The sequence below is a fragment of the Sminthopsis crassicaudata genome, chromosome 1 (genome assembly GCF_048593235.1).
Source record: "Sminthopsis crassicaudata isolate SCR6 chromosome 1, ASM4859323v1, whole genome shotgun sequence".
In the NCBI taxonomy this organism is placed as follows: domain Eukaryota; kingdom Metazoa; phylum Chordata; class Mammalia; order Dasyuromorphia; family Dasyuridae; genus Sminthopsis; species Sminthopsis crassicaudata.
This window is the reverse complement of record NC_133617.1, coordinates 55574311-55587980: the sequence shown is the minus strand read 5'-3', so window position 1 is coordinate 55587980 and position 13670 is coordinate 55574311. Positions and strand designations below refer to the sequence as shown.

General features: G+C 38.4%; 1 protein-coding gene across 5 annotated transcripts in view; it reads left to right on the top strand.

Moving 5' to 3' along the window:
- The first annotated feature begins 338 nt into the window (after nucleotides 1-338).
- The window catches only part of SGTA (small glutamine rich tetratricopeptide repeat co-chaperone alpha), a 43458-nt gene continuing 30126 nt past the window's right edge, over nucleotides 339-13670 (top strand). For 4 of the 5 annotated variants that reach the window (XM_074304409.1, XM_074304399.1, XM_074304393.1 and 1 more), the window contains exon 1: nucleotides 339-730. The gene's annotated coding sequence lies outside the window, so the exon portion shown is untranslated. Of the gene's footprint in view, nucleotides 731-11211; nucleotides 11367-13670 lie in introns of those variants that run through there. The other variant, XM_074304384.1, reaches the window with a different exon arrangement.

The window sequence follows — 13670 nt, the reverse complement described above, 5'->3', positions numbered from 1 at the left end:
AAACTATTAAATAAATATTTTAAAACATTAAATATTTTTTCCCAGTTATTTTTAGGGGTATACAATTTGCAAATGGAGAACGAGGCTCAGAGCCTGAAGACTCCAGGAACTTGGCGGCTGGGGAGCTTGGTCACACGTGTACGTCTTTGTGTTCTGTGCGCTCCCCACACAGAAGATGCTTAATAAAATGCTCTTTGAGAATAATTGAATTTAGATTGGAAGTTGTCCAAGTACGGTTAAGGGAAGCGGCAGGCATCGAACGCCCCTGGTCCAGGGCCCAAAGGAGCAGATGCACGTGACTGACATCGTCACAGAATAATAGAGAATGAGATCATTATTTGGGGGAAAAGGGACCGGGCCGGAGTAGGAGAGGATGGAGTCCCCCCGCGTCCCACAATGCAACATCTGCCCCTCCTCTCTATGGCCGATAAACATAACATCGCCAAGCTAAAGGCACGCTGCCTACTTCCGGCTGGTGAAGGACAGCTCTACCTAAACTACTACGGGCCCGGCCTTCTCGCCGCCTAATCTGGAGCCCGTTGTCATCCGCGCTTGCGCCGGAGGTCACTCGGCAAAGGCCCGCGAGAACAGCGAGGGGGCGGAGCCAGGCCCTGACTCCGCGCCATCGCCATGGCAGAGGAAAAGAGGCGGGACGGTCGGCGACGTGCGCAGGCGTCAGCGCAGGCGCAGCGGGCGGCGGAGCGGAGCGGGGGCTCGGCAGCTTGTTAAGGTGAGTGGCGGCTTCGGCGCCGGCGGCGGGCGGGAGGGAGGGAGAGAGGGAGGCCGCGACGCCCTTTCTCCTCGGCCGTGAGTCCCGGAGCTCGGCGCTTCTGCCCGCGCTCCCCGCGCGTCCGCTCCGGCTGTCTGCTGAGGCGAGCGGGCGGGCGGGCGGCCGGTGGTCGGAGGGAGGGTGGGCCCGGCCCAGGCTCCGGCTCCTCCGAGGCAGGTAGAGAAGCCGCAGCCTGTGCAGCGAGACAAGGGTCCGCGCTCCCGGGCCCGCGGGGTCGGGCCAGGACTCTTTCTCCCCCTTCCCCAAAGTCCTTGAAGCGCCTTCCTAGACAGAGGAGGGGACTTTTGGGACCCTCGAGCCAGCTGCCTTTGACAGCGGAGGAGACTGAGGCCCCCAGAGGCTGGGGGACTTGTCCGGGGTCCCTCCGGAAGGAGGAAGCCCCAAAGCCGCGTCCGAACCCGAGGCTCATGCCCCCGCACTCAGCCCTCTCCTGGGAGGCAGTCTTCCCAGTCTTAGCCGAGGAAACTGAGGCACGAGGGGAGAAGGGACTTGTCCAAGGTCACGCGGCTCCTGCGAGTTAGACCTCTAGTACTTGAACCCGAGTCCGAGCTGACTTTTCCCATTTTAGGCTCAAATTCACTTAAACAAAACCCACCATCCCGTCCGAGTGGGAGCCGCACACCTGTGCTCAGCTCATGTGGTGTCCCATCGGTGCTCAGGACAGCCCTGTGAGGTAGGAGGGCTATGGCCCCTTCGGGCCCACGAGGATCCTGCCCTCCACCCCCGGACGTGAAGTACGTTCCCGGGGCTTCCTTAGAGGGCAGGCCAGCCATTCCAGCCCCACGCCGCGGGAGGGCCACTCCGGAGTCTGGACTCCTCCGTGGCCGTAGTCTGCAAAGTGGGCTGGAAGTGCTGTGAGGTCACCCTCCTCGGCTGGGCCTTTGAAAGGCTTTTTGACTGGCTAAGGGCAAAGAAGGTTTATTTTCACAAGAAATAAAGGAATATCTATTCTCCCCCCCCCCCCCCCCCCCCCCCCCCCCCCGCCAAAGGCAGTCAAGATTAAGTGACTTTGTCCAGGGTCACACTCCTATTTGAACGCAGATCCTGACCAAGAACACTTATTCCTTTAATTTAGCAAACCTTCATATGGTCAGATCGTGGGATCATAGACTTCAGACCCCAAAGGAACCTTAGAGATCAACAAAATTGTACCATTCATGTTACACATGAGGGTATTGGCCCCCTGAGAAGGTGATGGCACTTGCTAATTAAGTTTCATAATCAGAATACAAGTCCTGTGATTATACAGCCATTACCCTTTCTTGTTGTGGAAACAAAGAAAATAAAGATTCCCTCAAAGTGCTGACAATTTCAGGAAGGACCAAAGATAAATTGTAACTATAACAATGAATAATTTAAAGGAGTACCTTCCTCTCTGATCTGTTTATTGTTGCACATACCAACAATGAGGACCGCCAAGACATGCCTGGGTAAATGTTCATGCTAGTGTCCTGAACAGAAACTAATTGAAAGGAAAAGGGCCTGAATTTCAATGTCAGTACTGACCATGCTTTTCCCAATCATCAGTTGAATCCCAGATGCCATTTATACCTGTGGTGTTTTTAAAAATAATGAATATGTGGATTAAAGTATTGTATGTTCACCTTTTTTGTTTGCTTGGGGTTTTTCTCTTTTTTTTTTCCCAGTTTGATCTGATTTTTCTTGTGCAGCATAATGAACATGGAAATACATTTGGAATTGCACATATTTATATCAAATTGCTTGTCTTGAGGGGGGTAGGGAGGAAAATTTGGAACACAAGATTTTGCAAAGATGAGTGTTGAAAACTCTTTGCATGTGTTTGGAAAAATGAGATAATATTAATTTAAAAGGGAAAAAATAAAATAATGAATAAAGTTATGTTCTCATTTAATCAAAATAGAAATTTAAAGTTGCAGAAGTTCTTAGAGGTTGTGGAGATTTCATAGATTTAGAAACTTTAGGGATTTTGTCCAACTCTCATTTTCAAATGATGAAATTGAGGCCTTCAGGCAATAAGCTCCTGAACCATCAGGATTTGAATTCAGGTTTTCTGACACCAAATGTAACTCTTGATCCTATCCTGAAACCAGTTGATAATGGAAGTTCTCTAGACTACTTTGTTGATTCCTGCCTCTTAGAAGTCTGTGCAAAAGCATTGTGTAATGTATAGAGCTTAAGTGTAAGTCCCAGAACACATGATAGTGAGTGCTGACTTGGCTTCTTCAAGGTATCTAAATGTGGGCAAGTAAATTTGAGTTTCCTCACCCAGAAAATGGAGATTAATAATTCTTGAGCTATTTCTCTTCAAAATTGGGATGCCTTTTCTCTGTGCTAGTTGTGTGATTTAGAGCAAGACTTCCATTTCTTCATTTGCAAGTTAAGATGACTATATTGAGAAAATTTTTAAAGTATTTCTTCCTCTAGGATTCCAAAAACAACCATTTATCTGATAAATATCACCTTAACTTTAATTTCATCTTCTTGGGTTGAAGGCTTTCAAATATTAAGAGAAACAAAATGGTTCCCAGTCTCTCAAGAACTTTATGGTTTTTAGTGCATGTTTGTTAGAATTGTCTATACTATGCTGGATGACTAATTGCAACTGTTTTAAGTGCTATACGGGAACCAATAAAGCCATTTAAATATTGACTATGTTGCAGAGTATTGACTTATTTCTGAAAAATAGTACATATACAAATATGCAGTGGGGAGCATACAAATACTATGTATTTTGAGGACAAGCCTTCTCCTTTGTCCCCACTTAGACTCTGAGAAAAGTTGCACTTTAGAGATCTCATAGAAGAGGCAAGATTAGAGGAATGGGAAAGAGCCTTGCACTCTACATAATGTGGCTCAGATGTCACCTCTGTCACTAATTTATATATCCTTAGACATCAATTCCCCTCTTTGGGGCTCAAGTTTCCATATCTGTAAAATAAAGGAAGTTGGATTGGGTGACCTAAGGCCCTTTTCAGCTCTATAAACTGCCTTTCTAGGAACTAACATTAATTCTTTTAAAAAAAAAAACAAAACACTTCTGGAATGAATGTTTTATTGAGATTAGGAAATATATGCTTAATGGTATAGGGAAAGCAACTAGGGGGTCTGTTGTCATGTCACTGATACTTTGGATGCTTACAGTGCTAAAGTTCTCTTTTTAGGAAGCCTAATTTTATATAGCTCCTTTGTAATCTCTTATTCCTGTTTATAAATAGTATTCATGGATTTATGATATAAGCAATGTAGGCACTCATATCTCTTTGCAGTTTGTAAATCATTCATACTTTTTTGTTCCATATAATAATTCTTGTCTTTGTCTTTTCATAAAAGATCTACCAGTAAATTAAGAGTCCTTCATGGGTACTATTCTAACAGTTGAACTATTTATATTTATCTCCTATTTCATTCACTTAGGCATTCTTACCTATTTTTGTGTCATGGCCTGCTTTGGTAGTCTGGTGAAATCATGGACCCCTTTTCAGAATAACATTTTACAGGCAACTAGATAGTGTAGTGTTAGATGGTGTATCAGTGGTCCTCAAACTTTTTAAATAGGGGGCCAGTTCACTGTCCCTCACTGTGGGAGGGTCGTACTATAGTAAAAACAAAAGCTCACACCCTGTCTGTACCCCTCAGCCCATTTGCCATGACCCTGCAGGCCACATAAACATCCTCAGCTGGCCGCATCTGGCCCACAGGCCATAGTTTGAGAACCCCTGGTGTACATGGTGTAGAGCATGTGCTGTGGAGTCAAAAGGACCTGAGTTCAAATTTGGCCTGAGACACTTAAAATTTAACTGTGTGACCTTGGACAAATCACTTAATCTCAATTGCTTCATTCAAAAAAACTGACATTTTACAAAAGAACCACCTTTTTGTCACCAAAATATTTTTTAAAAATATTCACATAATTTTTCCCTCTCCTTGTCATTTCTTCCCTTTCAATATAAGACTTTGCTCTAGCTTTCTGAATAGTTCCATTTCCTAGCTATACCCGTCCTTGGTATCTTTCCACTAGCTTTGAGAGTTTGTAATTTTGTGAAATACTTTACTGGAATGATAGGTGTAATCTGTTAGGAGTATGTAGTGCTTGGGAGATCTTGTGATGAATAGCAGATGAAATTACATAGTCTTGGGGTTTATTTCCTTACCCATGAATATCTTCACCTTGCATTTCCAGAGGAGATGAGTTTGTTCAGTAAACTTACTAAAAGAGTTTCCTCTTTGTCTGACATTTGCTGATATTTAACATTGGGGAACATCTCACTAAATAAACACATTAGATATAATAAATAAATAAATAAATATATATATATATATATATATATATATATATATATATATATATATATATATATAAATAGTACATATTTATATGCATATTATATCATATATATCGTACATTATGTACATAATATATATGCACTTTTATAAATTACTTTTTTTTCCTGTTTCCAAACATTCATCATTAGAGTTTCAATATAGCCTTTTACATATACACATACCTTATGATCTACCTTGGTAGCTCAGCAAAATCATTTCACCACGGAGGAAATTGGGGTTTAGCTCTGCCTCTAACCTACACAAGGGTAGGTTAAGAAAGGAACCATGGACATCCAATTTTTAAGTTCAATATTCTTACCATAGTGCTATACACTAGGGTTTATACTATTTACAGCTACCTTAGCTGTGTTTATAAACAGAATATATCTTTGCCAAAGCAAATTTTTGATTCAAAGTGTATTTATTAAGCACTGGTGATATTTATCATATAATATAGCTTCTGTTCTCAAGGAACTTGTAAGTTTTATAATTAAATATATTTTGGCACAAATTAGAAGATGAAAACAATTTAAGCAAAATACATAGGAGATTATCTAGCCCCCTCATTTTAGAGACCCAGAGAAATTGAGTGACATGGCCTAAGGTTATATGAAACTAGGATACAGATTTAATTCCATGACATTTTATAAATTCATATTAAGTTAATGCATGAATCTGGAAAATTATCTGGAGGAGAATGTAGATATGTCTTCTATCCATCATTATCAGAGAAAGGTATTTTAAAAGTACCTAATAATTGAGGTTTCCAGATAATTGAAATTTCCTTCTTTAAATTTTATTTATTCCAAAGATTGACTTCAATGATGTGGATTTCCCCCTTTTCAATATAGTTTTTAACCTTTTTATTCATTTTTAAGTCAACAAATATTTATGTAACACTTTCTGTGTGCTGGGGGGTAGAGAGACTTAAGGAATTTGAGGGAGGAAAAAACTCTCCCAGGAGTTCCCAGGAAGATTTCCCCTGGGAGGTGATCTTTTCAGTTGTGACTTGAAGGGAAGGATATGTAGGGAGCCCATTTCAGACACAGGGGATGTTATGAGCACAAATGCATAATGACTGGGAATGATATGATGAAAACAGCTTGGCTTTTAGTTTAATTTGGCTATTGAAATAGAGTTGGAAAAATAGAATGTAGACTGTGCAGAGCCTTGATTGTCATATTAAAAACAGTGGGAATCAGTATGTATCAGTGGGATAGCAGTATGGGATGGGAGAGGAGAGACTAGGAAAGGGAAATGGTAAGCGAATTATCTAGGGGAGGAGAGAACAAGACTTGAAGGAGATGGTGAGTAGTAGAGAGGATAGCCACTAATAGGGTATGATCTAATGGGATAGTGGGGGTAAAGAAGCATAGATTACAAGATTTTGAGTCTGAATGAGCTGAAACTTTAGGTGTTGGCTGTCTTAATTCAAACTATTTAACATTCCCTTGTTTTTCTGGGGAAAAACTAATAAGGATCTTTAGGTTTCTCTCTCCTTGACAAAAGTTGGAGGATCATTTTCACTCTAGACCTGTCAGAAAACTTTCTCTTCCTCTGCTATTGGCAACAATCATTTTTCTTACTTTTTAGCTTGCTCTTGAGTAAAGCAGAATCTAAAAACTTCCCTTTCCATAGTATACACCTGAGTCAGCAGTGCTATTATATCATATCACTAGCCTTCTGTACCCACTAGCAGTTTATTCAAGTTATTCAAGTTATTCGGAGCAGCTAGGAGGTGCAGTGGATAGAGCAGCCTCTTGAATTCAGGAGGACGAGTTCAAATGTGATCTCAGACACTTAACACTTCCTAGCTGGGTGACCCTGGGCAAGTCACTTAACCCCAGCCTGGGGGGAGGGGGAGAGAAAAGAACAGTATCTTCTTACATTTCTGTAGAATCCTGCACCTGAAGATCACAGAATTTAAAACTGGAAGAAGTCTCAGAGGTTATCTAGCTCCCTCATTTTACCGAGGTGAAGTGAAAAAACAGACCAGAGAAGTTGAGTGACATGGCCTAAAGTTAAACAGTAAATAGAGCTAGGGTTCAAATTTAATCCCTAGATACTTTACAAATTTATATTGTAAGTTATACATGAATTTGTATGTAGATATATCATTTACCCATCATTATCAAAGAGTAAGGTACTTTAAAATTACCTAATAATTGAAGTTTCTAGATAACTGAACTTTCCTCCTTTAAATTTTATTTACTTCAAAGATTATAATTTACTTGACAAAGTGAGTTTTCTCTTTTCCAACACAAATTGTAACCATTTCACTCAGTTTTAAGTCCACAAACATTCACTGAATACTTATTATGTGCTGAGCACTGTGCTAAGCATTGTAGATACAAAAAACAAAACAAACAAAACAGCTTGCCCTCAAGTAATTCACATTCTTGTAAAGGTCTGAAACTGAGTAGGTGCACTGGAATCAGACAACCAAACACTTAAGACAACATTCAAACAAACATGCTGAACATACTGGGCAAATTAAGATATTAGATAATTTATCTTTTCATTGACTAAAAAAAAAATCCATTCTGGTATTGAGCCTCTCCAGGGCTTAGCTAATCTTATATTGGATGACAAATGTAGTCAGCCACTGGTTAGAATGGAAATATTTTCATCTTAGTTGAAGATTATTCCTCCATTTCCATGCTCTACAAAAACTTAGTGTTAGATGCTACTCAATAAGTTTTCACTAGAATCTCCCTCTCTTATTTTTCCTCCATAGTATTTTATTTTTCCCATTACATAGCTTTCAGTATTCATTTTTATAATATTTTGGGTTCAAGATTGTTTTCTCTCTCCCTCTCTTCCCTTCCCCTTTCCCAAGATAGCATGCAATCTATCATTTTAAAGTGCTAAAATGTTTTATCATCATTTTGGGTCAAAATATTTATTGTGCAGTTTCCTGCTTTTAATTTTTTCTTTTTCTTATTTCTCTTACCTTTTCCAATATATATCATTCTCCGTCCAGATGGCATGCCTTATAAGAAAGACTTTAAAAAAAGAAAACATTGAGTAAAGCTAACCACTACATCAGCTGAGTCTGACAAATGTGTTCTACACCTGTAGTCTTTTATCTATAAGAAAAAGGTTGGGTGGTGCCTTCTTATATCTGTTCTTTGAGGCCAATAATTTTACATATTCAGTTTCTGCTTTGTTCTTTCTGTTTTGTTTGTAGTCTTGTTTATGTAACTTTATTGGTTCTGCTTACTTTACTTTGCTTCATTCAGTCCATGTAAGTCTTCCCAGACTTCTCTGTCAGATTCATTATGTTTGGTTTTTTTTCCAACCACATTATATTCATGTACCACAATTTAAATGTTGCCCAATTGATGAGCTTTTGTCCAGTTCTTTGCTACCATGAAAAAGTTTTTCTAAATATTTTAGTAACTCTTAAGTCCTTCTTACCTTTATCAACTTAGGTGATTGCTAGAACAAATAAAGTATGAACATTTTAGGCATTTCTTAGCATAACTCCAAAATTTTTTTTTTCCAAACTTGATCTAAAATTTGTAGAAATATTAGATAGGATAGTACAGTCTAAGAAAAAATAACATTTTTAGCTTCAAGAAGAGTAATTTGGCTGAATTAATTCACAGTTCCATAAACAGTGTATCAATGTGCCTGTCTTTCTACAATCTCTCCAACATTTTCTATTCCAGTCCTTTTTCAGTTTTTTTCCAGTTTGTTGAATATGAGTTGTCATTAAGGGTTTAGACTAATTTGGTTACTAATAACTTGGAATTAATCTTTTGAATCAAGCAGTAAACATTTATTTAAAAACGTGTTATATGCCAAACACTTGCTAAGTACTGAAAAACCATTTAACAGACACATTTCCCTCTTATCCATTGGGTGATTTTAGTCTCATATATTTGTTTTCTTTATGTATTGGATATCTGACCTTTATCTGAGAGATTTGATGCAAAGAACAGGTGATGGCTTTTCAAGCATGAGAGGTTTATTGATAAGTAGCAGGGAAGAAGTCATATGGAGAAGTTGAAGATGAGAGAGTAAGGATGAGTAGAGATGATTAAACCAATCAATTGTTTCATGTTTGGTTCTAAATATTGCTTCTTGACCTGCATACAGGTTTCTCAGAAGACAAGATGATCTGGAAGTCCTATCTATTTGGGAATTTTTTGAAGATGTGGGAGTAGGTAGAGGCAATCTGTGGAAAATAGAATCAAATGTACATATAAAAGACTCCATAATGGCCAGGAAAAGAATCATCTCTTTCTCTCAGACTTTTGTAAAATTTAAGAATGGAAGTTTTCTGAGTAATTTGAGATGAGGAAAGAGAAGATTGAGCTCTTATAAATGGTTTCAACTTTTTTGGCGAAATTTGAGTTGAGATGCATCAGCAGAGAGGATGGGGGAAAGGAGTGTTGGGAGAAGTGAGCTTTGGGGAGAAGGGGAGAGTGAATTGATTAGAGAGGACTAGAATGATTCCTTAACAGAAGAGATTAAGAAGAGGTGACAAGAATATACAGAAGAACTGTGCAAGAAAGAACTTAACATGGTGATGGCGGTTACTAATTTATTTAGAGCTATAATAGAATTTCTAGCTCATTGTCTGGAACAAATGACGCTAAGTGGACCGTGGGAGGCATTGATAACAGTAAAGCTAATGAGGTGCAGAATTCTAGCTGAGCTAAATCTTAAAAGATGATGCTATTAAAATGCTGTACTCAGTATGCCAGCAAATTTGGAAAACAATATTTTTCATAGGATTGTAAAAGATCTATTTCTGTCCCAATTCTAAAGAAGGACCATTCTAAAGAATGTTCAAATTAACTGTGTTAGAAAGGTTATGCTTAAGATCCTGCAACCTTGGCTTCAGCAGTATGTGAACAAGTTACCAGAAGTGCAGGCTGGTCTTTAAAAGAAGCAGAGGAACCAGTAACCAAATTGCCAACATTTGCATGATTATGTAGAATGCAAGGGAATTCCAGAAAAACATCTACTTAGTCATTGAAGCCTTTGACTGTGTGGATTATAACAAAATATGGCAAGTACTCAAAAAGATGGGACTTACAGATCATCTTGTCTCTTGAGAAACCTGTTTGCAGCTCATGAAGCAATATTTAGAACCAAATATGGAACAATTGATTGATTTAAGATTGGGAAAGGAATATGACAAGACTGTATATTGTCACATTATTTATTTAACCTTATATACAAAGTATATCAAGAAATGTGAGGCTGGATCACTCAAAAGCTGTAATTAAAGTTAGGAGAAATATCTACAATCTCAGTTATATAGATGAGACCATTATGATAGTAGAAAGTGAAAAAATAAGCCTTTTCATGAAGGTGAAAGAGGCATGTAAAAACTGGCTTGAAGCTTAAAAAAAAAAAAAAAAAAAATCTGAGATCATGGCAACAAGTTCCATCCCTTCTTAGCAGTTAGAGAGAGAAGAAATAGAAATAGTGTTAGATTTTTTTATACTTGGACTCAGCTATCACTACAGAAGACAACTGCATCTACAAAATTAAGTAATACTTTTTTCCTTGGAAAGAAAGTTATGGCAAATCTCAAACAGCATTCTAAAAAACAGAGATGTCACCTTGCCAAGAAAGGACCATATAGTAAAAGCTGTGTTTTTTCCCGTAGTAATGTATGGTTGGCTATGAGGGTTGAATTGTAAGGAAAGCTGAACACTTCAGCACTGATGTTTTCAGATTGGGTTGCTGGAGAAAATTGGGGTGCTGAAAAAAGATTTTTGAGAGTACCTTGGACAGCAAGGAAAAGGAAAGTCAGTACTTAAATTAATTCAGACTACTCATTAGAAGAACAGATACTGAAGTTTAAGCTTAACTACTTTGTCCACATGATGAGAAGAGAGAACTCATTCGAAAAGACTCATGTTGGGAAAGTGTTGTGTTACGGGAGCCATCTACCTGTGGCTGCTGGAGGTCTAATTCAGACCTGTAGAATGGATCTCTTCATGTAAGAGGAGGAGGAGGAGGAGGAGGATGATGATGATGATAATACAAGGAGACTGAGAGGCAGTTGTTCTCTGACCTCTCCACTGAGAGGCAGTTGTGTGGTCTGACCTCTCCTTTTCCCTCTTGCCTCCAATTTATTTCATTCCTAGTCCACAAGCAACATTTGTCAGTAAAGGCTGCTTTGCAACTCCCTCAGATGTTATGATTCACAGCTTTGGAGATTCTCGGAGAGTTGACCTGCCCCTTCACCCAGGCATGGTCCTTAACAGGAAAGGTTGAAAGCAAAAAGAAAAGCAGATGGCAGAAGGTGAGATGGGTAATCTCATAGAAACAATGAACATGAGCTTGGACAGACTTGGGAGATGGTGGAAGATAAAAGGTCTTGGCGTCCTTGGGGGTCATGAAGAGACACTATTGAATGACTAAACAACAAAGAATCTTTTGCTGAAATAAAAGGCTGGAAAAGAAGCTTATCACTATTTTGTGGAGAAGACTGTAGATGACTGCCAAAAGGGTCCTTCTTTCACGAAGTATTACCATATATACTTCACTGCATTTTCTTTTTTTTTCTCTTCCTCATATATTTCTAGAACATCTTTGTCCCTTTCACTACCTAACTTTTTTTACTTCTATGGTAATATCCTTGCCCCATGCCTAGTACAGTACCTTGTATCTAGCAAGCTTTTAACACATTTACAAATTGAATTAAATTAAACTTTTCTCAGTTACCATTGCTCACAAAACATTTAATACTATCTTGGCCTTCATTCTACTTAGTGTTAGGGATAGTCTTGGAGAATATATAAGTCCTCTCACATTCAGCCTCCCCTGTTTAAAGTGCCAAGTGGCCTGGTGCTGCTTTGGCAGTTTGGCTGATGTGAAGTATTGATACTGTATAGCTGGGATTCTTTCTTATCACTTTGGAAAGTTCATAGTAATATAAGCCTCTTGAGGAGTGTACTGAAAGGTAGTTTTGGCTGATTTTTAAATGACTTCCTGAGAAAGGTCTTTTCTGGGTACAAAATTCCTTCTATTGGTTTTTTTTTCTACACGTTTTTATAAAATAATAGCTGGGATTTAAATAGTGCTGCTGGGGTTGAAAAGTAGTTTCCATATCCTCTAGAGACCCTGTGAGATAGGTCCTATAGTAACTATTATTATTCCTATTTTCCAGATAAACTGAGCTTCATCAAAGTTAAGTGACTTGTCCTTGGTAATACATATTATCAGAAATAAGATTTCATTCCTTATGAATCTCAAGTTCTATGCTTTCCACTCTCTGTGGTTATGTCTTTATAAAAATTGAGTCCCCAACTTTTTTTTTTTTTAAGTTTTTATTGAATTCTTTTACATATCCTTAGCATTTTCTTGAATGGTTCTCCCTCGCTCATATAACAATTAAAAAAGAAAAAGTCAACAAAATTGATCAAGACATTGAAAAAGTTTGAAAATATTGCTATGTATCACACTCAGGGACATGCTACCTTTACATAGAATGGGATGGGTAATTTTTTTTTCTTTATCTCTTCTTTCAAGCCATCCTTGTTTGTAATTTTACAAGATTTGTATTTAATTTTTTTTTATTGTGGCTTTTCTGTTTGCATTATTGAATCAGCCATTGTTTATTGTTTTCTTGTCTCTGCTTATTTCATTCTTAATCCATTCACATAATGTTTTTGTATTTGTGTTCATTATATTTGACATTTCTTACAGAACAGTAATATTCCAACACATTCTTATACTATCACAAATTTTTTAGCCATTCCCTAATCCTGTCTCAGATTATTATAAAACTTTATCCTTATAGTATCAGCAATTTTTAGAGTTCCTCAGGAATTGTGCTTTGTTGAACAGAGTAGATTCTACAATAAGTTGTCCTTCAAAAAGCGTAGTATTTCTATCTAGAGGCATAAAGTATAGAAGCAATTCTAATATGTAGCTAGTATGAAGAGGGTCTTTGGCCTGAAATCAAGAAGATTTGAGTTCAAATTGGGGCTTAGGCACTTTGACACTGGGAATTTGTCACTGCCTCATTATTCTCAACTGTAAAAGGGAGAAAATAATAGCACCCACCCTTCAGTGTTGTTTTTGTGGATCAAATAAAATATTATTTGTTAAAAACTTAGCACAGTGACTGGCAACGCACCTGGTAATGGAAGAGCTAGGATTTACCTCAAAATCTTTTTTTTTTTTTTTTTTTTTCTTTTTGCTCAGGCATTTGAGATTAAGTGACTTGCCCAGAATCACACAGCTAGGAAGTGTTAAGTGTTTGAGGTCAAATTTGAACTCAGGTTCTCCTGACTTCAGGGCTGGTGCTCTATCCACTGTGCCACTTAGCAGCCCCCAAAATCTTTTGACTTTAAACTGTGTGTGTGTGTGTGTTTTCAGTGGCAACTCTGACATTTGAAAAAGAAGAAATATTGTGAAGCAGTCTAATAACATAGAAAGTACTGGGTTTAGAGAGTTTCAGAGCTGGAAGGAAGTTTAGGAGATCATCTAGTCCTACTATAATATTCCTCTTTCCCCCCCTCATTTCCTCATTTGAGGAAAGTGAGGTAAAATGACTTACTCCAGGTAATACTGGTGATTATACTGGTAATGATAAAGCATG